Here is a 26,567-nt window from a genome sequence, read left to right as displayed (position 1 = left end):
AAGAGGAGGGGTGGAAAGAGGCAGACAGTATCCTGGAGGGCCTCAAACTGCAAACCAGCTTTGAATGGATACCCTATGACCCCAATCATTCTGTCTCCCTCAGGAGGATAAAATTTAAATTGGGTAGCTATGCACACAAGAGACAACCTGAGATTGAACAGTATGCCCATGCATCAAGTTGGGAAGAGGGTACCCTAGAGGAGGAAGTTACTAATGAAGAGCTACTAGAAAGAGAGGCTAGAAACATTCAAAAGGAAGCTGACTTAGAAACTTGTGGACAGGTTCCCCTCTCATACAAAAAGCAGCTTGGAGCAGCTACTACATCATCAACAACACAGCAGCAAGCTGCCGGGAAAACACCACAAACAGCCAGTCAAGATAAAGGGAAGCAGGTGGAGCAGCCACCCCCATTGACAGAAGAACAAGTGGATACATTGCTACAGCAGCTAGAAGAGATGGAGCAGCAGGAACAAGGGCAGCAACAAGAAGAGGTACAATATAGTGAACAGCAGCCCTTGCAGCAAGAAAAAGTGATTGAGGCTCCAAGCTCCACTGAGCAACAGGCTCAGACAATAGTGCCTCCTAGGGCAGAGACTACTGTTGATACCTCGGTCCTCCAAACCCCACAAAAGGAGGACTTAACCAGGAAAAGAGATAGAGAGACTCCCCTGACTTCATCCATCAATCGGGGAGAGAAAAGACAAAGACTAAATGACTTTCCGGAGGATGACATAGCAGTGAGGCAAGCAATGGGCATGGGCCCACCCAGCCGAGAAGTGTCAGCCAGTTCATTCCAGCATGAACATGATAGAGCTATGGGAGGAGAGGTCAGCTCCTCCAGCCAGCACAGAGAAGGACAGTCAAGCATCAAACAACAATTTATTGACATTAAGAGGAGAAGTGATCCTATTAAAGTACAGCTGTACAATCATTTGCTGAACCTGGCTCCTACCAATCAGCAAAGACTCATGTCTGCCTTTGATGTAAGTGAAGGCAAGATGATCATGAGTCACTTCATGCCCACAACACTGCATCCTCAATCTACCTCGGATTATCTAAGAACCAACATGGAGGTTATGGCTAAAGACATACACCCTATGGATAAGATCGAACTGCATAAACAAACTGGTGAAATGGTGTATGCCTCCTTGGCAGATGAAACATTGGAAAATTATAAATTGAAGAGCAGCCTGGATAATACAGCCTCTCAGCTAGAATTGGAGAGAGCATCATCACAAGCCAAGGACAACAGGATCAAGTCCTTGGAAGAGGTAATTATAGAAATAGGACATGATCCTAAAGATGTTAAAGGCATCCAAGAACTCTTGAAGCTAAGGGATGCAGACATGGCGGCCTTAAGAAAGAAAATCAAGCTCCCAGCTACCATCCATCCTCAAACAGATGAAGTTGCCCAGCAAAGGCAGGAAAAGGATGCTACAGACCTACTGATATCCCTGTACAAGGAGCTGGTTCGGACTCAAGACCAGCTAGGACAATCAGAAGCTGCAAAGGCAGCATTACAGACAGCTTTGAAACAAAAAGAAGAGGGCCAACCCTCCCAGCCTCCTCCGGTGATAATCAACCTTGAGGAAGTCCAGCCAACAACTACTCCTCCTCCTCAACAGACAGGGCCTACAGCACCATCTACAGCAACAACTACACCAACAACAGAGCAGACTCCTACTCTGGATATGCAGAAGCTGCAGGCTGAAATCCAAGTCCTTGAATCCCAAATGAAAGAGCTTGATGAAGTCAAAAAATCTTTGGCCAAGGTGAATGAAAAATTTGACAAAAGCAAGCAGAATGAGGCAGCAAAGGAAAGAGAGGTAAAAGCTCTAAAAAAGAGAATAGCTGAACTAGAAAAAGAGCTTGCACTAGAAAAAGTAACAGCAGAATTGAAAGCAGTCCTCTGGGGCAACATTGGTCGATCCATCACCAATCAGTGGCAGTATATTGAGACTATGGATGAGCAAATAGCACTCATCACGAAGGCAAACAGGGAGGTACAGAGAGCAAGAGCAAGCCTTGGCCACATGCCAGATGCTGCCAGCAGAATGATCAATATTTTAAATAACAAGACAAGCTCTCAGCTGGCCACAATAGGAATTACCAACAGGACTGAAACAATCTCAGTAGTTAAAAGAGTCTTGACACTAAGAAGCCTAATTGGAACGCTGGAGAGGAGAACACAGGATATGCAGACCGAGATCAACAAATTCCTGGACAGATTTGTGGCATTACAAAACAGAGGCCTCCCCAGCATATTAAGCAGTGTAGGAAGGCTGCTTACCCTGGAAAATTACATCAAAAGGGTTGATGCGCATGCTGCAGCACAAATAGCAAAACAACCCAGTACCTCAGCTGAAACAGGGCCAGCAACAGGGCAGAATTTGTATGATAGGGTGGATAACCTGTTCTTTATTATGAATGAAATTGATCACCTGTTTGATACCCCACCAAATTTCTTTAAGTATACAGAGGCAGATGAAACTTTGGGGGCAATCGTAAGACACCAATTGCCCACACAGGAAGAGTGGAGGAATTTGACACAGGTAATCTTATCAGGCCCGAACCTGTAGGGTTGGTTTTTTCTCCAGTTTATGGGCAGTCATGCACAGGCTGAACTTTGATAGATAAAATCTACAAGGAAGAGACAGATGCTGAGCCAATTCAGCAGAGCTATTTACTCACCACAGCAGCAGTCACAATCACAGGTGACACACCCAGAATACAGCGTACAAGCAATAAAGTCGGGTTCTCCAGCATTTAATCAAAGTATCTCAACCGACTCAGCAGATCCCAAAGGCCAAAATATCTTCTGACAGAACATTAAGATGCCTTTATTTTGTATTCAATGCTGTAATAAATTTCTGATAATAATATCTCAAAAGTTGGTGAGAATATTAAGTCTGAGATAACTTAGAACTCAGATATTTTGTAAAGAATCGCAAGTATATATTCACCCCTCGCAGAAGCTGAAGGGGTTGTTGTTATTTTCATTTTGGGCATCTCATTTGCTGTAAAACTCTCAGAGAAATAATACAAAGGGTGAATGGAATTTCCGAAGCTTGGTGTACCTTGATGCATTGTGATGAATGGTGGATGTTGCAGGATTCCAGAGTGTTTCATAAAACAATAAGTCTTTCTTAAATCTCTGTGTTACATGTTTTCGAGTCTTTTGTTCTCTTTTATTGTCTAAATGTTTTACACTTAATAGCAAAGTAGAAGAATAGTTCCAGGATTTAATCACTGATTACCCTGAACTCAATCTGAGCTATTATCCATGTTTTCTTCAGATACAGTGAATGAAGTGTAATTCTTAATTGCTGCACTTTAAAACTATATCTTTTACAGTGATAGACATCCCCAGGGATTCCAGTTTTGCTCCTGAGGCATCTATCTGTTTCTCATACCTAGTTTGGTGGAAATACTCGAATACTTTAGTGAAAATTCTTAATTGCTTTCACTGGTTTTTTCACCTGTTCGTGTTATAAAACAAAAATTTTGTTGTATGAAGTATCCAAATGGCCCTGTAAGTTTCACCAGTTCACCTCAAGGTTTCTAGACACCTATACAGCCATAGACTCCATTGCCCAATGATATTTGACTCTTTGAATACTACATCATAAGACCTAAAAGAAACTCTTCAACCAAAACATAAACAAAACCTGTGCATAATAGCTAGCCTAAAACCCTATCATAAACAGTTACAAATCATAAAGAGAGAGCCCTCTCTGATCACAGTTTGGCTAGAGACAGTGATCCAAAGATTGGTTAGTGGTTACCCCGGCCGTATTCCCTTGGGAGTCATAGGGAACAACCTGGGTGTTAACATAATTGGCGACTCCACTGGGGAACTTCATAAAGATTTTTCAATTACTATCTATCTTCCGAAGCTACCATCAAGCCCGAAACTAGCCAAGAGGCCTTAGGACTGTTTCTGTGCCGCAGGAACAGCTTTAGGGAAGAGCTGATTAGGGAATCTTCATCCTAGCTTTGAAACATATATAGCCATTCCAAAATTTTCATCCAGTCCTTGCATTTATATAAACTTCTTGTACAAATTCAAAAGAAATTAGAAGCTGGCTCCCAAAAGAAACCCAAGGCACACTAGGGCAAACCCTGACCCTAATCAACCTATCATTGTTGATAATCCAAATATCATTCCAAAGAACATAAGGAGACAGCAAAAGCAGGAGAAGCCTGCTGATTCAGATATAAGTTCAGATCGACCTATCCTTATTCCTACTCCTTGCAAAGTTCTTTTCCGGTCCACCCCTAGTTTCCCTAGTTCATCATCAACACCGCAAAGCCCTCCTCTCCCATCTTCACCATCTGCACATACTCTTTCAACCAGTTCCCCGCTTGTTACTCATACCATTAACCCTGTCACACCTGTAATCCCTGTTGTCCCATTTATTCCTGTCAACCCTGTAAATCCCATAAACATGGCTAACAGGTATGCACCTCTGCAGATACCAGCTAATGCTCCAGCTCTACCCCAAGATTACCAAACCAAAATCTCATTTTTTGACTCCCATGGCCCTTTGACAGCTGTCCAGCATGCTAAGAAGATGCAAGACCACTTTGAGACCTATGAAATAGATGATAACAGCGTCAGGATGAGAATTTTTGTTCAAAGCTTAACTGGGGATGTTAGAACTTGGTTCAGATCCCTCAATGCAAACTCCATTGCAACACCTGATCAGCTTTACGAAGTTTTTGCTGAGAGATGGGAGAAGAAGAAAGATCCTCTACACATACTTGGTGAATATAACACTATTAAAAGAGGTCCCCAAGAAACAGTTTTGGAATATTGTGCTAGGTTTAACAATGTATATAATGCTATCCCCCAGAACTTAAGGCCCCCTCCTGATTTGGCCCTGTATAACTTCCCTGACGGTTTTGATTCTGATATGGCCTATCAGTTGAAAGAAAGAGATCCTCCAACCCTTGCAGAAGCTCAAAGGGTTGCAGTCACTGTAGAGGCTAACCTAATTGCTAAAAGAAACAGGGCAAAGTTGGAAAAGAAGACTGGCTTCAGAGAAGAGCCCTCGGGTTTTGATCAAAAGCTGGATGCAATACTAAACAGCATGAAGAGATTGGGTGAAAGAGTGGAATCAGTTGAAAGAAAATCATCATGGGAGGCATCACAAAGCAACCCTCCTAGAAACCCAAATTTTAGGAGAAATCAGAACCCAAACATAGGAAAAACAAGTGCTGACCAGGATATTAGACCCCCTTTTCAAGAAAACTATGCAGAAACTTCCACAGACAATCAGCTCAATGAAGATCCTGAAATTAACTTAATGGGTTTGGATGGTAAAAGCCATGTTTTCTTAACACAAGAAGACCACGAGGAGGATGAAAGCAAAACATTCCAAACTAAAACAGGAGAATCCTTTGACTTTAAACAAGGATATGATACTGCTGTCTATGAAGTCCATAAACAATACAAACTAAGGAGTAGGACTGTAAATGTAAATCAGCCTGAAAAGATAAAGGAGAAACAGCAGTTTAAAGAAACCTCAGTCACAGAACCTAATGACAAAACAAACTTGCCTACAAAAGAAGTAGTGGTTGAGGAGGTTACTGAACTACTGTCCCCACTACAACAGCCCATGGCAACCTCGTCCTCTCACCCTAACCCAAACATTACCCCTCAAGACATGAGTATAAGGGGCAGGTTTCAAAGTCCAGATGAAATCCAACAAGAAGATTTAGTGAACAAAGAAAAGACTGCTATCCGTGACTCTAAAATCCAAGTTGACAAACCTTTTGACCTAGGCACAGAGATTGGCAAGCTAAAAATAGCAATTCCACTCTCAGAGCTAGCCAAGCATGATATCTATAAACAGCAGATCAAGAACTCCCTTCAACTCACCAATAGCAAAGATGATGTAAATGTGCTAGATGACACTCCAGAATTACTGTTTGGCCCAGAGGTAGATGGAAAAACAATAGTCACAGGGGTTTTACCTTTTTATGTCAGCCTGCATGTTCATGATAAAATACTGCATAATGCAATGTTCGATTCAGGCGCCTCTCACAACCTTATGCCAAAAGCAGTCATGGAAAGATTGAATTTGGATATAACAAGACCATACAAAGACCTGTTTTCCTTTGATTCTAGCCAAGTCAAATGTTTGGGCCTAATAAAAGATTTATGTGTGTCCCTGGTTCAATATCCCAACAAGACCATTCTAATGGATGTTGTGGTCGCTGATATCCCACCCAAATATGGGATGCTGTTATCAAGATCATGGGGAGCCAAGCTCCAGGGCTCCCTGCAATTAGACATGTCATATGCAACTATTTCTGTCTTTGGGCAACCAAAAAGACTTTACAGGGAAACACTCATGAAGTATATGGTCAGCAGTGAAGAGAAGCCTCAAAATTTTCCAATATACGCTGTTCATTCGGACATAGACTCCTTCATCCTTTTCAATGACAGCGCAGACCTCTCAAACAATGACATTAGGACCGAAACACTCACACAAGAACAAAACATTGATCAGACAAGTAGCACCTGCCAAACATCAATCAGCCCAACAATACACATTAACCCTTCTCTAGTTGTCAAAGATTGTCAAAAAAGTGATGAAATTGTCCTAGAAAACAAATGGGAAAAGAAACCCCAACTCATGCTCACATTGCCATCCCATGAACAGAATTTTAAATCTTCTGTTCAGCAAGATATCCTGTGGGTCCTAGAATTTGATGGGTCAGTCAACAAGTTAGGGGCAGGAGCTGGAGTGTGGATATATAACAAAGAGAAAGGCTATGCAGAAGGCAGGGCTTATAGGTTAAATTTTAGATGCACTAATAACATGGCAGAATATGAAGCTCTCTTGCTGGGCCTAAAGCTAGCAAAATCACTACAAGCTCCTAAACTCTCCATCATGGGAGACTCTGATCTAGTAATTCAACAAGTAAAAGGAAACTTTGTCACCAATGACAAAAGATTGAGGTCCTACAGATCTGCTGTAATTGAAATATTAGAGACCTTCTCTGAGTGTGTTATCACAAAAATTTCAAGAGGCCACAATCTCCATGCACACAGCTTGGCAACGTTTGCCAGCACCTTCAAATTCCCATTAGAACCCAATAATTGTTTCACAGCCGAGGTCAAATACAGACCCTCTATTCCAAACAATGTCAAAGAATGGCAAGTATTTGAGGATGACATGCAAATAAACAATTTCTTGACTTTGCAACAAGAGTTCATGGGATTAAATATTGATATTGATGGAGCAAGTCAATCACAAATACTTGAGTCAGCAAGTCAATCACAAATACCGTTTCAACAGTCTGCTCACCCAATGTCACCTAGAACAGCAAAACAATTACTGAGTCCAACTATTTTCAACAATGAAAACATTCAGCAAATTCACCAAATTGACTGTGAAGAGATGAGCAGCGCTGAAGCTGAAATCATACAACTTAAGGACAATTTCCTTCCAGTAGGCCTTACCCCATTAGAAGACATTTTTGATTCAAATGATGTCCCCAGGAAACCAAAAATGCAGCCATTAGATGCAGCAATTGAAGAATGCAACATTGGTACTACTGACAAGCCTAAAATAATAAAACTATCTGCTGCTTTGCCCCCTGATCAAAAACCCAAATATATTGACCTCTTTAAAGAGTTTCAGGATGTTTTTGCTTGGGGTTATGAGGATCTAAAGTCCTATGATACCTCTGTTATCCAGCATACCATTCCCCTCAAGCCTAATCAAAAACCATTCAAACAGAAATTGAGAAGGATCAATCCTATGCTCCTTCCTTCCATTGAAAAAGAATTACATAAAATGTTCAAAGCTGGTATCATAGCACCAATCAGGTTCTCTGAGTGGATTTCAAATTTGGTCCCTACAAGAAAGAAAACTGGTGAGATTAGACTTTGTGTAGACTTAAGGAATTTGAATCAAGTATCACTCAAAGATAACTACCCTTTACCCAAAATGGATCATATTCTTCAAAGAGTAGTAGGGGCTTCAAGGATATCATTGCTTGATGGATTCTCAGGTTTCAATCAAATCCTAGTACACCCTGATGATCAAGACAAAACTGCATTTACTACCCCATGGGGAACTTTCAAGTATGTGAAAATGCCATTTGGATTGAAAAATGCAGGGGCAACATTTCAAAGAGCAATGGACATTGCTTTTGCAAAAGAGATTCATGACTTCTTGGTCATTTACCTAGATGATCTCACACCCTTTTCAAAATCAGATCAAGAACACTTGAAACATTTGAGACAAATTTTCATAACATGCAGGAAATATGGCATTTCCTTAAACCCCAAGAAGTCATTATTTGGCTTGGAAGAAGGGAAACTTTTAGGACACATTATTTCAAAAGATGGCATAAGAATTGATCCAGATAGGATACAAGCTATCCTACAAATGCCTCATCCAAGGAATGTCAAGGAATTGCAAGGATTCTTAGGGAAAATCAACTTTTTAAGAAGGTTTATCCCGAATTTAGCAGAATTAATCAGATTACTAAACAATATGCTAAAGAAAGATTCAAAGGTCAAATGGACTGTTGAAGCAAAACAAGCCTTTGAAAGTATAAAATTGGCCTTGACTCAAACCCCAGTGTTAACCAATCCACAGTTTGACAGAGACTTTATCATTTTCTCCTTTGCCTCCCAACATACTATTGCTGCTGTTTTATTACAGAAAGATGACCACGGGAATGAGAAACCTATTGCTTTTTTCAGCAGAGCTCTTAGAGATGCCCCCCTAAAGTATCAAATTATGGAAAAACAAGCCTATGCTTTGATCAAAGCTATTAAAGACTTTAGGATTTACATCCTCTACTCTCATGTTGTGGCTTATGTACCAAGTCCTATTGTCAAGGACATTCTCACACAAGAAAACTTAGAGGGTAGGAGAGGAAAATGGATTGCCAACATACTAGAATTTGACATTGAAATAAAACCCACAAAGCTGATAAAAGGACAAGGTTTGGCCAAATTAATGACAGAAGCAAATTTCCAAGCCTTAGATGTCAACCAACTGGACAGTGAAACAGAGCTGGCGACTCCAAAGATCAATGTAGCCTTTGAACAATCTCCTTGGTACTCTGACATCTGTTATGTGTTACAAAACCTGTGTGCTCCCCCAGGACTGTCCAGAACTAAGTGTAGGTTCCTGAAAATGAAAACATCTAGATTTTGTGTGATGGATGGAAATTTACTTTGGAAAAACCATGAAGGCATTTTGCTGCACTGCCTAATAGAGAATGAAACTAACAATATCATGCAAGATTTCCATGCTGGAAACTGTGGTGGACATTTGTACTGGAAGTCCACCGTGGACAAGATATTGAGGGCGGGTTACTACTGGCCCGTTATGTTCTCTGATGTTAAGAAATTTACAGCCTCATGCCACAAATGCCAACTATTTGAAGGCAAAAGACAGTTGCTGCCACTTCCTTTGAAGCCCATTGCAACGAAGAGACCTTTTCAACAATGGGGCTTGGATTTCATTGGGGAAATTCATCCCTCATCTTCAGGGCAACACAGATGGATTTTAACAGCAACAGACTACTTCACCAAGTGGATTGAAGCTGCCCCATGCAGACAAGCAAATGATTCAGTAATTATTCAGTTTTTGGAAAACAATATACTGGCTAGATTTGGCTGTCCAGACAAGATAATAACAGACAATGCTGCTGCTTTCAGATCCAAGAAAATGGTGAACTTCTGCCATAAATTTCACATTACTTTGGGCCATTCTACAGCTTACTATCCTCAAGGAAATGGCCTGGCTGAATCATCAAACAAAAGTTTAATAAACATCATAAAGAAAGTGCTGGAAGAGAACAAAAAGAACTGGCATAAGAAACTAGTAAATGCTTTATGGGCAGATAGACTAACAACAAAAAGATCTATTGGGACCAGCCCATATGAGTTAGTCTATGGATTAGAAGCCAAATTTCCTTCATCACTAGGAGTGCCGGTTATGAAACTTCTGCAAGAGAGCCAAGCAGAGCCAAATGATATGCAAAGGAGGATCAATCAGATAATCTGTTTACAGCAAACTAGAGAACAAGTTTTCAGCAGAGTGCAGATATTACAAGAGAAACTGAAAAAGGCCTTTGACAGGAGAACCAAAGCAGAAGATTTCAATGTGGGGGACAAAGTCTTAAAGTGGGATGCAAGAAGAGAAGAGAAAGGAAAACATGGAAAGTTTGACTCTTTATGGAGAGGACCATTTGCTATCCAAGTCGTACAAGGTAACAACACTTACTTCCTTAAAAGTCTGACTGAAACTGACTTGGATGAAGGTCCTGTCAATGGCAGGATGCTGAAGCACTACTTTGACTATTCCCCATGAATGGAAACTAAGGATTCATTGTATATATGCAGATGTACATATTATTTTCTGTTTTAGATTGTAAAATACAGTTTTCCAAGTGATTCACCAACCAGCTAGAGGCAAGTAGAATCAGAGGTCTTCCAAGAAAAAAGCACACAATTTTGACACATTTTTGCAGCAAATTTCAAAGACTGGGATGGGCAGCTAAGGAACAAGGCGATCTGACCTGCTGTTCTTGGTCTTTCAAAAGAAAAACCATCCCCATGTGGAGCCACTGTTGGATACCTATACTAATAGGTTTCATATTTCATGATTGGCCAAGGAAAGTCCAAATATGCTCTTCTTTGGTATAACAAAGATCCCATATTTCCCAGAGAACAAGAGGTGTGTAATCTGTTTCAAATATTGAGGACCTTATTTCAATTTTGTGGATGATTCAACAGTTTAAACTGGATCATGCCATGTTTCAATTTTGAGTTATAGAATAGAGAAAGAAGTCTGTCCAAACTGTTTAATCTTGGCAGACAAGTAGTTTAGGTAGAGAAGTAAAGGTTCCCAACAGCTTAATCTGGGACCTTGGAAGAGATAAGGGTAGAAGTAGATAGAAAAGAATAAAAAAAAAGCCAAAGAAAAGAAAAGGCAAGTAAGGGTTTGCAAGCCTAAATGCACCCTCCAAGGAGAAACAAAAAATGTTAGGAAAGTAGCTGGGTAAGCACTTGTGGTTGCAGAAAAGGTATTTTCACCATTTCACACATGTCAAGAGGTGTTTTGCCAAGGCAAAAATCTATCAATGTACAAAGTGGTGAATTCCATCAAATTACAGCAAGGAGCATGACTAACCTCCCTCTCCCCCTTCATTCCATTACTAACATTCCCTTTCTTTAGCTGAGATTTATGAAGAGAGATCATGGTTTTATGATGGTTCTTGTTCTTTCAGAAGCCACATTTCTTGTCTAAGATCTTTTCATTTTGATCTACTTTCAAAACTAAATCAACTTTACATAAACTCAGTAAAATCCCCTTCATTTGCTCCCCTCATTCATATTAACCTCTAATTCTACTATATAGCTCCCTTATCTTACCCTTCCCCTAATAATACTAACACTATGGTGTATAAAGCCCCAAAATCTTATAAATACCCCTTCCTTTGGCATTATAGCCATATGTTCTTCAAAAGGGACCAAAATGACCTCTGGTCACTTTGGTGAACCTGTCCCACCCCACTCCCCCTTGCTACAAACCAACTTGCTCTTCAAACCACCATTTGCATTGAAAAACCCTTGTAAACCCTCTTTTACCCCTAAAAAACCTTTGCAAAAATTACCCAAAGTCAAAAACCCGCCTCTGGCGCATTTCCAAAGGGTTAGCGCGTAGTTTGATTCTATGAAAAACATTGAAAAACCATTTAAAAAACCCACAACCCAAAGTTTTGCCAGCGCATATAACCCGAGCATGTTGTTGCTCCGCCCACCGTCGGATCAAGTCCCAATGATCCGACGATCCACGATGATATCGGAGGGGCTCCCATGCTGGTCTTTTACCGCCCGAGAAAGTGACGTTGCGTCACGTCACGGGCAGGCCACGCGTCAAACGTTAAGGACTCTCGGAGCCGGGTCTGACAGTTCTGAGACCGTACCTAAACCGCCCCGAGAGACCGTAGCGGCCAGCCCTAACCGTAACCGCTACGGTCCTAACCGCCACCTGTTTCCCATCAATGCATCGCCGCGTCATGTCCGCTTGTCCTCGCCCCTGTTATTCGTCCACCTGGCCGCTGACATGGCTGCCACCTCATCGCCCCCATGGACCAACAGTGTATTGACACGTCACCCGATGACGTCAGCTGACGTCACCTCACCTTGACCCACCAATGACGTCATGCTGACGTCATCACTAAAAAGCGCCAAAATCATAAAAAAAGCCCATATTAAGCCAAAAAACGTCTATTTTTCCATTGTTTGCGCATTTCTCCACTGTTTTCTCTGCATGAGCGTTTACGTCCTAAAACTCTGCCAACCTGCTCAATTGACCAAGGCGACCTCCAGAGCTCCAACCGTGCATGCCTATGCGACCTCTGTTCGTCAATTAACAGGTATTTATCGTTTTCTGCCCTCCATACGCCTGTTATTGAAATTGAAGTTACTCAGAAGGCTAAGGAGACCTTAAAAATTATATTTTCACCGGCCATTTCCCTCTGCACGTCCACATTCGCAATTGTGAAGCCCAAAGACACCAGCCGAGCCTTAATAAGCTGTAATTTCGCTCAAAAACAACATTCACTGCGTATTCCCGGCTAATTTCTTGTTAAGCTCAATTCACCCGCTGAAAGAGGACATAGTGAGACCATAGAGAAGCCCTGCTCCTGAAACAAACAGTATTTCAACTGCTGTTGTGTAATTTCCTCCTCTGGTCTCTGAGAAACAAACTGTTTTTACAGAAAAACACTTCTATTCTGTGTTGCTTCCATTTAACTATCTACCTACAATTGTTGAACTTTGAAGAAGGCCATGGAGACTCCTATTGCTCTAAATATCAAGCCCCTCAATGCTCCTCACCAGGAATTAGCATGGAAAGCCCTGGGAGACATGGACTATCAAATGCTGGACTGGTTCCTTATGGGATCCAAATACAATATCCAGATGATGAACGAGTTGAAAGCCCAGCACATGAGTGGGGCAGACATCCTGGGAATTTGGGACTCAAACTTGCCCATCTACAACCTCCCCCAAGTAAATCCTATGCCAGAGTTGATCTACAGCTGCCAGGAATGCTATGACCCAAACCAAAGAGCTGTCATCAGCCCCACAGGCTCAGTCTTGTTCCACATCACCTCAGAGAGTATTAATGAGATGTTGCACTTCCATACTGCCAAGCAATTGACCCCCCTCCATATGCAGGATTTGATAAACAAAGGGAGCAAGCTGTCAGGTGACCAAATCATTAAGATTAATCAGCTGTTTGTAAGGCCAGGCTCTGACACCATCAGAACTCCTCCTATTGGGTATCACTACTTGAATGATTTGGGCAGGATGTTAGTGGATTTAATCAGTTATGTCCTAGGATTCAGGGGGATGGAGGATGTGGATGATAGCCTAATGGCAATGCTGTCTATATTCTCTCCTGGTAAACCCCCAGCTGTACATTATGACTATGCAACCTACATTGCAGATAAAATCCATGAGCAGTTTATGAACTTGAAGAGGGAAAGACTATTCAGGTATACTTCATATATATACCATCTATTCTTGTTCTATCTGCCAGCCACCTTCTCTTTTCCTTTGAAGCAACTCAATGCCCAGGGAAGTCCAAGGTCAGTTGTGTTCTGGACTTCTTTTTTTCATCATACCTCTGTATCACCTTACACATACACTGAGTTTATTGACTTATTCATTTATCCAGTCATGACAGTATTGCATGGTACTCCTCCTCCTAGACTAACTGATGACATGAGAAGAATTCTCCATTTGAATAAATCCTACAGCATTGGTAACTGGTACCTCTACCAGAACCACACAGTCATCAGAATATATGGCTGTGAGTTGACCCCTTTTAGGTTGCCAAGGTATGTCCCCATGAGGCTTTTTGCCTTGGAATATTTCAGACAGTTTGGGAACTCAGACTACCTCCATTTTCAGAGCAAGAACAAGAAGTCACAGCTAAAGGTGAGGAGCCAGCTGGGTCCTTTCCTATATAATAGAAAAGAGGAGGGGTGGAAAGAGGCAGACAGTATCCTGGAGGGCCTCAAACTGCAAACCAGCTTTGAATGGATACCCTATGACCCCAATCATTCTGTCTCCCTCAGGAGGATAAAATTTAAATTGGGTAGCTATGCACACAAGAGACAACCTGAGATTGAACAGTATGCCCATGCATCAAGTTGGGAAGAGGGTACCCTAGAGGAGGAAGTTACTAATGAAGAGCTACTAGAAAGAGAGGCTAGAAACATTCAAAAGGAAGCTGACTTAGAAACTTGTGGACAGGTTCCCCTCTCATACAAAAAGCAGCTTGGAGCAGCTACTACATCATCAACAACACAGCAGCAAGCTGCCGGGAAAACACCACAAACAGCCAGTCAAGATAAAGGGAAGCAGGTGGAGCAGCCACCCCCATTGACAGAAGAACAAGTGGATACATTGCTACAGCAGCTAGAAGAGATGGAGCAGCAGGAACAAGGGCAGCAACAAGAAGAGGTACAATATAGTGAACAGCAGCCCTTGCAGCAAGAAAAAGTGATTGAGGCTCCAAGCTCCACTGAGCAACAGGCTCAGACAATAGTGCCTCCTAGGGCAGAGACTACTGTTGATACCTCGGTCCTCCAAACCCCACAAAAGGAGGACTTAACCAGGAAAAGAGATAGAGAGACTCCCCTGACTTCATCCATCAATCGGGGAGAGAAAAGACAAAGACTAAATGACTTTCCGGAGGATGACATAGCAGTGAGGCAAGCAATGGGCATGGGCCCACCCAGTCGAGAAGTGTCAGCCAGTTCATTCCAGCATGAACATGATAGAGCTATGGGAGGAGAGGTCAGCTCCTCCAGCCAGCACAGAGAAGGACAGTCAAGCATCAAACAACAATTTATTGACATTAAGAGGAGAAGTGATCCTATTAAAGTACAGCTGTACAATCATTTGCTGAACCTGGCTCCTACCAATCAGCAAAGACTCATGTCTGCCTTTGATGTAAGTGAAGGCAAGATGATCATGAGTCACTTCATGCCCACAACACTGCATCCTCAATCTACCTCGGATTATCTAAGAACCAACATGGAGGTTATGGCTAAAGACATACACCCTATGGATAAGATCGAACTGCATAAACAAACTGGTGAAATGGTGTATGCCTCCTTGGCAGATGAAACATTGGAAAATTATAAATTGAAGAGCAGCCTGGATAATACAGCCTCTCAGCTAGAATTGGAGAGAGCATCATCACAAGCCAAGGACAACAGGATCAAGTCCTTGGAAGAGGTAATTATAGAAATAGGACATGATCCTAAAGATGTTAAAGGCATCCAAGAACTCTTGAAGCTAAGGGATGCAGACATGGCGGCCTTAAGAAAGAAAATCAAGCTCCCAGCTACCATCCATCCTCAAACAGATGAAGTTGCCCAGCAAAGGCAGGAAAAGGATGCTACAGACCTACTGATATCCCTGTACAAGGAGCTGGTTCGGACTCAAGACCAGCTAGGACAATCAGAAGCTGCAAAGGCAGCATTACAGACAGCTTTGAAACAAAAAGAAGAGGGCCAACCCTCCCAGCCTCCTCCGGTGATAATCAACCTTGAGGAAGTCCAGCCAACAACTACTCCTCCTCCTCAACAGACAGGGCCTACAGCACCATCTACGGCAACAACTACACCAACAACAGAGCAGACTCCTACTCTGGATATGCAGAAGCTGCAGGCTGAAATCCAAGTCCTTGAATCCCAAATGAAAGAGCTTGATGAAGTCAAAAAATCTTTGGCCAAGGTGAATGAAAAATTTGACAAAAGCAAGCAGAATGAGGCAGCAAAGGAAAGAGAGGTAAAAGCTCTAAAAAAGAGAATAGCTGAACTAGAAAAAGAGCTTGCACTAGAAAAAGTAACAGCAGAATTGAAAGCAGTCCTCTGGGGCAACATTGGTCGATCCATCACCAATCAGTGGCAGTATATTGAGACTATGGATGAGCAAATAGCACTCATCACGAAGGCAAACAGGGAGGTACAGAGAGCAAGAGCAAGCCTTGGCCACATGCCAGATGCTGCCAGCAGAATGATCAATATTTTAAATAACAAGACAAGCTCTCAGCTGGCCACAATAGGAATTACCAACAGGACTGAAACAATCTCAGTAGTTAAAAGAGTCTTGACACTAAGAAGCCTAATTGGAACGCTGGAGAGGAGAACACAGGATATGCAGACCGAGATCAACAAATTCCTGGACAGATTTGTGGCATTACAAAACAGAGGCCTCCCCAGCATATTAAGCAGTGTAGGAAGGCTGCTTACCCTGGAAAATTACATCAAAAGGGTTGATGCGCATGCTGCAGCACAAATAGCAAAACAACCCAGTACCTCAGCTGAAACAGGGCCAGCAACAGGGCAGAATTTGTATGATAGGGTGGATAACCTGTTCTTTATTATGAATGAAATTGATCACCTGTTTGATACCCCACCAAATTTCTTTAAGTATACAGAGGCAGATGAAACTTTGGGGGCAATCGTAAGACACCAATTGCCCACACAGGAAGAGTGGAGGAATTTGACACAGGTAATCTTATCAGGCCCGAACCTGTAGGGTTGGTTTTTTCTCCAGTTTATGGGCAGTCATGCACAGGCTGAACTTTGATAGATAAAATCTACAAGGAAGAGACAGATGCTGAGCCAATTCAGCAGAGCTATTTACTCACCACAGCAGCAGTCACAATCACAGGTGACACACCCAGAATACAGCGTACAAGCAATAAAGTCGGGTTCTCCAGCATTTAATCAAAGTATCTCAACCGACTCAGCAGATCCCAAAGGCCAAAATATCTTCTGACAGAACATTAAGATGCCTTTATTTTGTATTCAATGCTGTAATAAATTTCTGATAATAATATCTCAAAAGTTGGTGAGAATATTAAGTCTGAGATAACTTAGAACTCAGATATTTTGTAAAGAATCGCAAGTATATATTCACCCCTCGCAGAAGCTGAAGGGGTTGTTGTTATTTTCATTTTGGGCATCTCATTTGCTGTAAAACTCTCAGAGAAATAATACAAAGGGTGAATGGAATTTCCGAAGCTTGGTGTACCTTGATGCATTGTGATGAATGGTGGATGTTGCAGGATTCCAGAGTGTTTCATAAAACAATAAGTCTTTCTTAAATCTCTGTGTTACATGTTTTCGAGTCTTTTGTTCTCTTTTATTGTCTAAATGTTTTACACTTAATAGCAAAGTAGAAGAATAGTTCCAGGATTTAATCACTGATTACCCTGAACTCAATCTGAGCTATTATCCATGTTTTCTTCAGATACAGTGAATGAAGTGTAATTCTTAATTGCTGCACTTTAAAACTATATCTTTTACTGTGATAGACATCCCCAGGGATTCCAGTTTTGCTCCTGAGGCATCTATCTGTTTCTCATACCTAGTTTGGTGGAAATACTCGAATACTTTAGTGAAAATTCTTAATTGCTTTCACTGGTTTTTTCACCTGTTCGTGTTATAAAACAAAAATTTTGTTGTATGAAGTATCCAAATGGCCCTGTAAGTTTCACCAGTTCACCTCAAGGTTTCTAGACACCTATACAGCCATAGACTCCATTGCCCAATGATATTTGACTCTTTGAATACTACATCATAAGACCTAAAAGAAACTCTTCAACCAAAACATAAACAAAACCTGTGCATAATAGCTAGCCTAAAACCCTATCATAAACAGTTACAAATCATAAAGAGAGAGCCCTCTCTGATCACAGTTTGGCTAGAGACAGTGATCCAAAGATTGGTTAGTGGTTACCCCGGCCGTATTCCCTTGGGAGTCATAGGGAACAACCTGGGTGTTAACACATGCCTTAGCCCACAAGTGAAGTGGTAGGCCTTGGTCATGCAACATTTCCCGTGTTTCCATTACAGTAGTTCTTTCTTTCTCTCGGCCACCCCATTCTATTGTGGGTTATGAGGTGCCATCAACTCTCACTTAATTCTTTTTACTACATAGAAGTCCTTAAACTCTTGAGAGACATATTCTCCACCGTTGTCACTTCTCAAGGCCTTGATCTTCATCCGTGACTCTTTCTCGACCAAAGCTTTGAACTCATAAAACTTTGTGAGGGTTTGGTCCTTCTTCTACATGAAATAAATCAAGCATTTACGAGAATAATCGTCAATGAAAATCACATAATACCTTTGCTTCATTGTGGATGTCGTCGAGAATGGTCCACACACATCAGTATCAACTAGCTCTAAGATAGGCTCTGCTCGACTGTCTCGATCATGAAATGAAGACTTGGTGTACTTTCCCAAGGTACAAGCTTTAAACGTGTCAACTTGCTCAAGTTTACCTTTGGGAATCCTGTAGATATCTGTTGCATTATCTTCAAAACCCCATGACGCAAATGGACCAACCACCTGTGCCACAACTCACCAATGTTTTGGCTTTGCACCAATTCTACTTTCGTACTCAATGTTGCACAATCATCTACCTCTAGCTTATAGAGATTCTTCACCTGAATCCCTATAATCTTGCTTTGACCCCTGGCTATGTGTCTTAGGAACGCCTTTCCTTTAATGAAGCCAAAATCGTAGCCTTTGTCCTCCAACATCGCAACCGATACCAAGTTCTTCATTAGTCCAAGCACATATTTCATGTCTGTTAAGGTGAGAGGATCTCCATTCTCCCTCTAAAAAGAAACTGTGCCCACTCCCGGAACATTATACCTTCCATCATCACCCATCTCTATGCGCATCCTGAGGTATTTCTCCTCGAAGGCACTGAATAATTTTTTAACACCAGTCATGTGTAATGAGGCTCCACTATCAAAATACTTGACACAACCCATCATCGATGACACCATGGATGCGATGATGGTAAAGTCCATTTCGAATTGAGAGGGTAATGCCTCACCTCTTGATCCTTCCGAGGATCCCTTCTTTGACTTATTCGATGGGAATTTAGTCACATAACGTCCCATCTCATGACAATTAAAGCATCTTACTTTAGACATGTCATCCTTCTTCCCTCCATGAGAAGAATTCAATTTGAAATGAGAACCCTTCCCCGTCCCTTTCCTTTTCTTACTTGCTGAGGCCAAATTTTCTTCATCATCATCCTTAGATGAAGAACCATCTCATGTGCTCCTCCTAATCTCCTCCTGCATAAGATCCGAATACAATCATTCCTAATCCAGCAGTTTCTCCCTTCCGTTCACAGAGTCCTGGTAGCTATTCCAATTCTTTGGAAGGCCAAGGAGAGCAAGGCTCGCCATATCATCATCAGCAGTAGTTATTCCCACACTTCCAAGCTCATCTCTATAGGTGGTGAGCTTGTTCAGATATGTGGAAATAGTATCGCCCTTCTCCATCTTGATTCTTTGAAACTTATCCTTAAGTGCCAATTTCCTCTGGTCGCTATTATTCTGGTAGAGGTCCTTCAATGTCTTCCACATTGAAAATGGAGTATCCTTCCAATGGACACTTGAGATAATATGGTCTCAACTCCCTCAAGGATGATTTGTCTCAACTTTGCCACACACTTCTTCCACTCAACCAACTCTTGTGCGTTAGTTGAAGCTGGATTTGGGATTTCTTGATCAATGAATTCCTTCAAGACATTGTCTTCTAATACATACCCATTCCATCTTTCCATGCTATGTAATTCAAGCTACCTTCCAAAGCATACTCGAGTCTCAAGCCATAGAACACCATTGGCCAATATTGAAGTATGATAAGAATTCGATTTGCACCTGCAACACTGAACTTCAAATTTCAAATTCTCTTCTCAGTGTACTATTCACAGCTCTGATACCATGTAGAAAATCTATTGTAGGTTAACCTGTTAATACAATATAAATCAAAGCATAATTCTATAAACTAATTCTACTATCAATTTGTGGAATCTTAAAGATCAACTAAACAATATAACCAGAAGAAGAATAATCAATGGAACATTACACATGAAAATACTTTGGGGAAAGCCTCTGCTAAAAACACTACACTATTGTATTATCATATAGGTGGAAATACATAGGAATGATACAAAGCCTTAGCTCTCACAGCTAGCCAGCTCTCAGTACAATCCTCACATATGCTCACAGGAAATCTTGGCTACTCTCCAACCTACCTCTCTCCCATGTAAGCTCATATTTCCTTTCGTTGTTCATTGTGGAAGATTTTCCTCTTACCAAGTGGAAGACCCTTCTACCAAGTGGATGATCCTCCTCCAGAACTGTGCAATCTTCAAGGATGATTCCTTGACTGCATGCATGAGTTTTCTTTATAAGAAAACACATGAAAATGATAGTACATTGTCCTTGACATTAACCTTAAGTGGGTCTTTCTCAGAATAGACATGCATGAGTTTCTGATGATGGAGTATTCATCTAATTGGAGTAGCACTAGTTAGATTCATGCATGCATCAATTAACTGTTAACTCTCTATTAGTTCCTCAAATAGTTTGGAACTAATTTAACTGGACTTAACTCAGTAAACTAAGTTAACTAATTACAACTCAAATATAACTCAATCTTATCTCCTTAATTTAAGGGATAACTTTTGCATGACTTTAGAACAACTTCTAACTTGAATTTATCCAACTAATTAATTTCAAGAAAATTAATTAATTATTTCCAAGTAGCTGTTAAGACTAAATTTGATTTTAATTCACAATTTAATTCAAGGACAAATTAAATTGGAATATTCTTCTTGCCACATTTTAACACTCCCTCTTAATAAGAAATGGATTATCTGCCACCCTGATCCTATCTCTATGGAACTCGAATTTACACTTTGACAATGCCTTTGTCAAAATGTCAGCATCTTGCTCCTCTATCGAAATATATATTGTAGAAACATGATCCTACTCGACCTGTGAAAAGCCACAGGAAACACATCTTGCCTGAGGTTTCTCCACACTACCATAAGCATCATGATTTACCTTGTAAATCCAATGGGAACTCACAAATGACTTGTTATTTGGTCTCGAAACCTCGTCCCAAACACTGTTACGAACTATAGATTCATACTCCTCCACCATAGCATCAACCAAAATCGGCTACTGCACTACTTCCTCAAAGGAAGATGGCTCGGTCACAACACATTCCCCAGCAAGGGCCTTGTATTTAGTGTATCTCTCAGGTGACCTCCTATGTCTGTGCTGAGAAGATGGTGCTCATACATTCTCTCTCACATCCTTCAACAATCTCTCAGATTCTCTTGTGCACTTATGTCCATCTTTGGGAGACTCTGCTTGAGTGGATGTCTCCACTCCTAGACCCTCTACATGTGGCTGCTCTACATCAGTCTGAGGCTCCTCCTCCTTAGGAACCAATAATTCCTCCACCGCCTATAGTTGGAGCTCCCTCTCAAGGGAAACTTGCATGGCCTTTTGCTCATCAAACTTGATATCTTTGGGAACCACTGTCCTCCGACTGGTAGGCAAGTACACCTAATAGTTGTGAGGTGTATCAGTGTACCCCACAAGTATCCCCAACTCTGTTGTTGGGTCAAGCTTCTTCCATGCATCCTTTGTCACAAGGAAATATACCAATGAGCCAAAGATCTTGAAGTGACCCACATCTGGTCTCTTACCGAAGAAACCTTCCTCTGGTGTCTTCATCCCAAGTATGTAATGCGGGCTTCTATTCTATAAATAGACCGTTGTGTTGCATGCCTCACTCCCACAAGTTAAGTGGTAGGCCTTGGTCATGCAGCATTTCCTGTGTTTCCCCTATAATAGTTCTATTCTTCCTCTCGGCCACCCCATTCTGTTGTGGGTTATGAGGCATCGTAAACTCTCATTTAATTCATTTCGCTGCACAGAAGTCCTTAAACTCTTTGAGAGACATATTCTCCACCATTGTTGCTTCTCAAGGCCTTGAATTCTTCCTAGACTATTTCTCAACCAAAGCTTTGAACTCACAAAATTTTGTGAAGGTTTCATCCTTATTCTACAAGAAATAAATCCAACATTTACAAGTATAATCATCATTGGAAATAACATAATACCTTTGCTTCACTATGGATTCTATTTAAAATGGTCGGAACACATCAGTATGAACTCACTCTAAGATAGCCTCTGCTCTACTGTGTCAATCATGAAAGGAAGACTTGGTGTAATTTCCCAAGGAACAACCTTTTCATGTGTCAACTTGCTCAAGTTTACCTTTGGGAAGTCCTGTATATATCTACTACATTATCTTCGAAGCCCCATGTGTTGGGTGTGGAGCCTGATTATCTTCTGTTCTCAAAGGTATCGCCACATTGGACCCCAATTCGAAACGCCGCCCATAAAATATTCACTGCAAGGGGTGTCCAGGGGGGGTGGCTACAACCTTTGGGGAGCCTCCCCCTGGCGGGGGGTTTCGGGGGCAGTGCCCCCGAAGCTAAAAACAGATGTAAAATTGCCTTGTAAAAGTATAGTAATTTCTAGTCAATCTCGGCCGTTCATTAGGCAGATGATCTGACGGTAGAACTTATGTTTAGTTTAGGGATTTTTTCCCTAGAAGGCAACCCCTCTCTTTGTATGAGGGCATTGTATTGAGTTTGTGTAATATATGTGTATTCTCCGAGCAAGAAGTAGAGAGGTGAGACTATGAGAGAAAACGGAGAATATTACAACGGATCCATTGTAGGTTGTGTCCCTTCATTTTGCTGGATAATAGAAAGGAAGGACTGGCTGTTCGGGGTGGACGTCGCCAAAACTGGGTGAACCATGTATATCTGTGTCTCTCTTATTTTATGCATTTTCTGTGTTTTATCTCTGCAATATTTTATGTGTTCCATTGCTCCGTAATATATAATTTTCTAACAACTGGTATCAGAGCCGAAGGTCTATTTGGCTAATAAAATCGCAGGAAAGAAGGGTTCCTCATTCGAGTGGGAGCAATGGCAGAAGATGGTAAGTTTAGCGTTGAGAAATTTAATGGCCAAAACTTCTCACTGTGGAAGATGCAGATGGAAGATTATGTGTATCAAAAAGATCTATACCTACCATTGGGCAGAAAAACAAAGATGCCGACAGGAATGACAGATGAAGAATGGAAACTTCTCGATAGAAAGGCACTCAAAATAGTACGGTTGTGCCTTGCAGCATCAGTTGCCTTCAACATTTCGAAGGAAACAATGATAGAGGGTTTTATTAAGGCATTAGAGAAACTATATGAAAAACCCTCGGCCTCAAACAAGGTATTTCTTATGAAACAGTTATTTAATATGACGATGTTGGAAGGTGGATCTGTTACAGACCATTTAAATGATTTTAATACTGTTACAAGTCAGTTATGTTCTGTAGGGGTAGAGCTATATTATTCTTGTGCTCATTACCAAAAAGTTGGAATGGTTTAGTAATGGCCATTAGTAACTCTGTTTTTGGATCTAGTACTTTAAAGTTTGATGATGTTGTCGGTGCTATCCATAGCGAGGAAATGCGATGGAAAAGCTTCGGTGAGACATCGGGTAATTATTTGAGTGCAGAGTCTAGGGGAAGAAAAATGGAAAGAGGAAAGAGCTCAGGATATCACAGTAAATCAAGGAAAGGCAGATCCGAGTCTAGATCGGGGATAATGTGCTGGAAATGCGGAAAGAAAGGACACTTAATGAAAGACTGTAGATCTCGAAAGGGAAAAGAAGGAGATGCAAAGTAAGAAAACAATCATGAAGAAAATGTGACAAGTGAGGTGTTACAAGATGCTTTGATTCTTTCTTTCGAAAATATTACTGATTCTTGGGTGGTATATTCAGGGGCCTCATTCCATGCCACACTTGATAAGAAATAATTTCATGACTATGTTCAAGGATATTTTGGACAAGTTCGTTTGGGTGATGATAAACCCTGTAAAATTGTTGGAATGGGTAAGGTTCTTATAAAACAGGAGAATGGAAACCAATGGCTACTAGAGGAGGTAAGACATGTTCCAGATCTAAAGAAAAATCTGACTTCAACAGGGCATTTATGTGGTGAAGGTTATGTGACAACTTTCACAGATAAAGCTTGGAAGGTTACCAAAGGAGCCCTGGTAATAGAAAAAGGCGAAAAGGTTGGTACATTGTATTTATGCAATGGTATTTCTAACTCTGTTAATGCTTCAACTTCCGAACGAGTAGTGTAGCATTATGGCATCATAGGCTTGGACACATGAGTGAAAAGGGGATGAAGATTCTTCACTCAAGGAATTTGTTCCCGGTTTTAATAATGTTGATTTGGACTTCTGTGAGAATTGCATTTAAGGAAAATAGAAGAAAATCATATTTGTTAGAGTTGGGAAAGAAAAGAATTGCCAAAAATTAAAGCTTGTGCATACAGATATATGGTGACCTTCTTAGGTATCATCTATCAGTGGCTTTCGTTATTATGTTACTTTTATTAATGATGAAACTAGAAAAACTTGGATTTATTGTGTTAAGAATAAATCTAATGTATTTGATACTTTCAAGAAATGGAAAGCTTTGGTTGAGATTGGGACAGGAAAGAAATTAAAGTGTCTCAGATCAGACAATGGAAGTGAATATTGCAGCAAAGAGTTTGATTGGTACTGTTCAGAGCATGGAATTCGTAGAGAGAAGATAGTTCCAAGAACACCACAAGAAAATGGTGTGTCAGAAAGGATGAACAAAACAATCATGGAGCATGAAAGGTGCATGAGATTGCATGCAGGATTGCCTTTACAATTTTGGGCAGATGTTGTAGATATTGTTGTTTATCTAATAAACAGAGGGCCTTCAAGTTCCTTGGATGGTGGTGTTCCAGAGGAAGCATGGACAGGTAAAAAGGTAAACTACTCTTTTTTAAAGCCTTTTGGTTGTGAGGCCTTTATCCATATTGATAAAGAAAATAGAACAGAGCTTGAGGCAAAGTCAAAAAAATGTACCTTTATTGGATATGGTGTTAATGATTTTAGTTATCACTTATATTATTATGAAAATCACAAAATCATTAGGAGCAAAGATGTAATATTCAATTAAAAGGTCTTGTATAAGAATCAGTTGTAGGAAAAGAAACATGAAAAAGAAAATAAGGAATACGCAGTTCTTGATGAAATAACTGAAAAGTAAACGTGCCTGAAAATAAAAATAATCAACAACCACAACAACAGCAACCACCACAACAACAACAGGCACCCCAAACACCTAAAAGTGGTGTTAGAATATCTACCAAGATAAGTAGACCCCCTGAACGATACTCTCCTTCATTATATTATTTATTGTTGTCTGATTCTGGTGAACCCAAATGTTATTAAGAAGCAATGCAGATTGAAAGCAGGAAGAAGTGGGAGGTAGCCATGGAAGAAGAGATGGACTCCTTAATGCATAACCAAACTTGGGACTTAGTCAGGTTGCCTGCAGGAAAAACTACATTGAAGAATAAATGGGTTTACAGGCTAAAGGAAGAAGATGGAGGAAAAGAAAGGTACAAAGCTAGACTTGTGGTGAAGGGGTTTGCATAGAAGAAAGGTATTCATTTTGATGAAATATTTTCTTCTATTGTTAAAATGAATTCAAGCGGAACTATTTTAAGTCTAGTAGCAGTTGAAGATTTGAATCTTAAGCAGTTAGATGTAAAGACAACCTTTCTCCATGGGGATTTGGAGGAAGAGATATATATGCAGCAACCACAAGGATATGAAGTGAAAGGGAAGGACAAACTAGTGTGCAGTTTGAAGAAGAGCTTGTATGGCTTAAAACAGGCTCTAAGGTAGTGGTATCTAAAATTTGACAAGTTTATGTCTAAACAAGGTTATACTAGATGTCATCATAACTAAGATATATAATCCAACAATATAAAAATGCCTCATAACTTCTCATTTAACCCCATATGGAAATCATTAATTTTATTTCAAGATACGATGCATACATCAGTTATATAAATTGTCTTAAACAATTATTAAAAATCACTCATATTTTCTTGCACACCATCAGAATTCAAATCTTCAGATGAGTGACTGGATGCTAACGAAGATGTTCCATATTCTTCTCTTTCATCAACTAGTGCCCCATCCGCGTCCACATGCATGCCCAACACTTTAGGTTTCAAAATTCTTCTAGATCTACAACTGGTTTTAGCAGACTCCCATCTCAACACTATTCCTTCTGGTAACAACCTTTCCAGAGTCTCTATCATCTTGAAGCGAAGAGTTCCTCTCTTTTTTAAATTGAAGTCATAAACAAGCATGTCAACATCCTCCAATTTTAGTATGTTTATGTGGCAGCGATTTATATTTGTACCCTTTCTTTTTCTCTTTCTGCCATTTTTTTTGTCAACTACCATCTCTAGCTTATACACACCACTAAATGGGTGTGTATTTGTGGCATACCAATGTACTTCAACACTTGTAACATCCTTATTTTTTGTAAAGACCTTTATAACTTTAGCAACCCAAAATGGATAGCCATTGGGATCTCCATCTGCTAGCATTGCAATCAAGCAACCCTCCTTAATATCATGTACTGAACCCCTGTAAAGGTCTTCCATGGCTTCACATTATGCACGAGACCTTCTGGAACCAATATACATCTCTCTTTCCTCTACCTGTGAAGAATTAATAATACCTTGAGATTG

The sequence above is a fragment of the Pinus tabuliformis genome, chromosome J, assembly GCF_031772625.1.
Source record: "Pinus tabuliformis cultivar Carrire ecotype Pingquan chromosome J, CPIR1, whole genome shotgun sequence".
NCBI lineage: Eukaryota > Viridiplantae > Streptophyta > Pinopsida > Pinales > Pinaceae > Pinus > Pinus tabuliformis.
The sequence above is the reverse complement of the archived record's forward strand: the minus strand, read 5'-3'. Positions refer to the sequence as shown.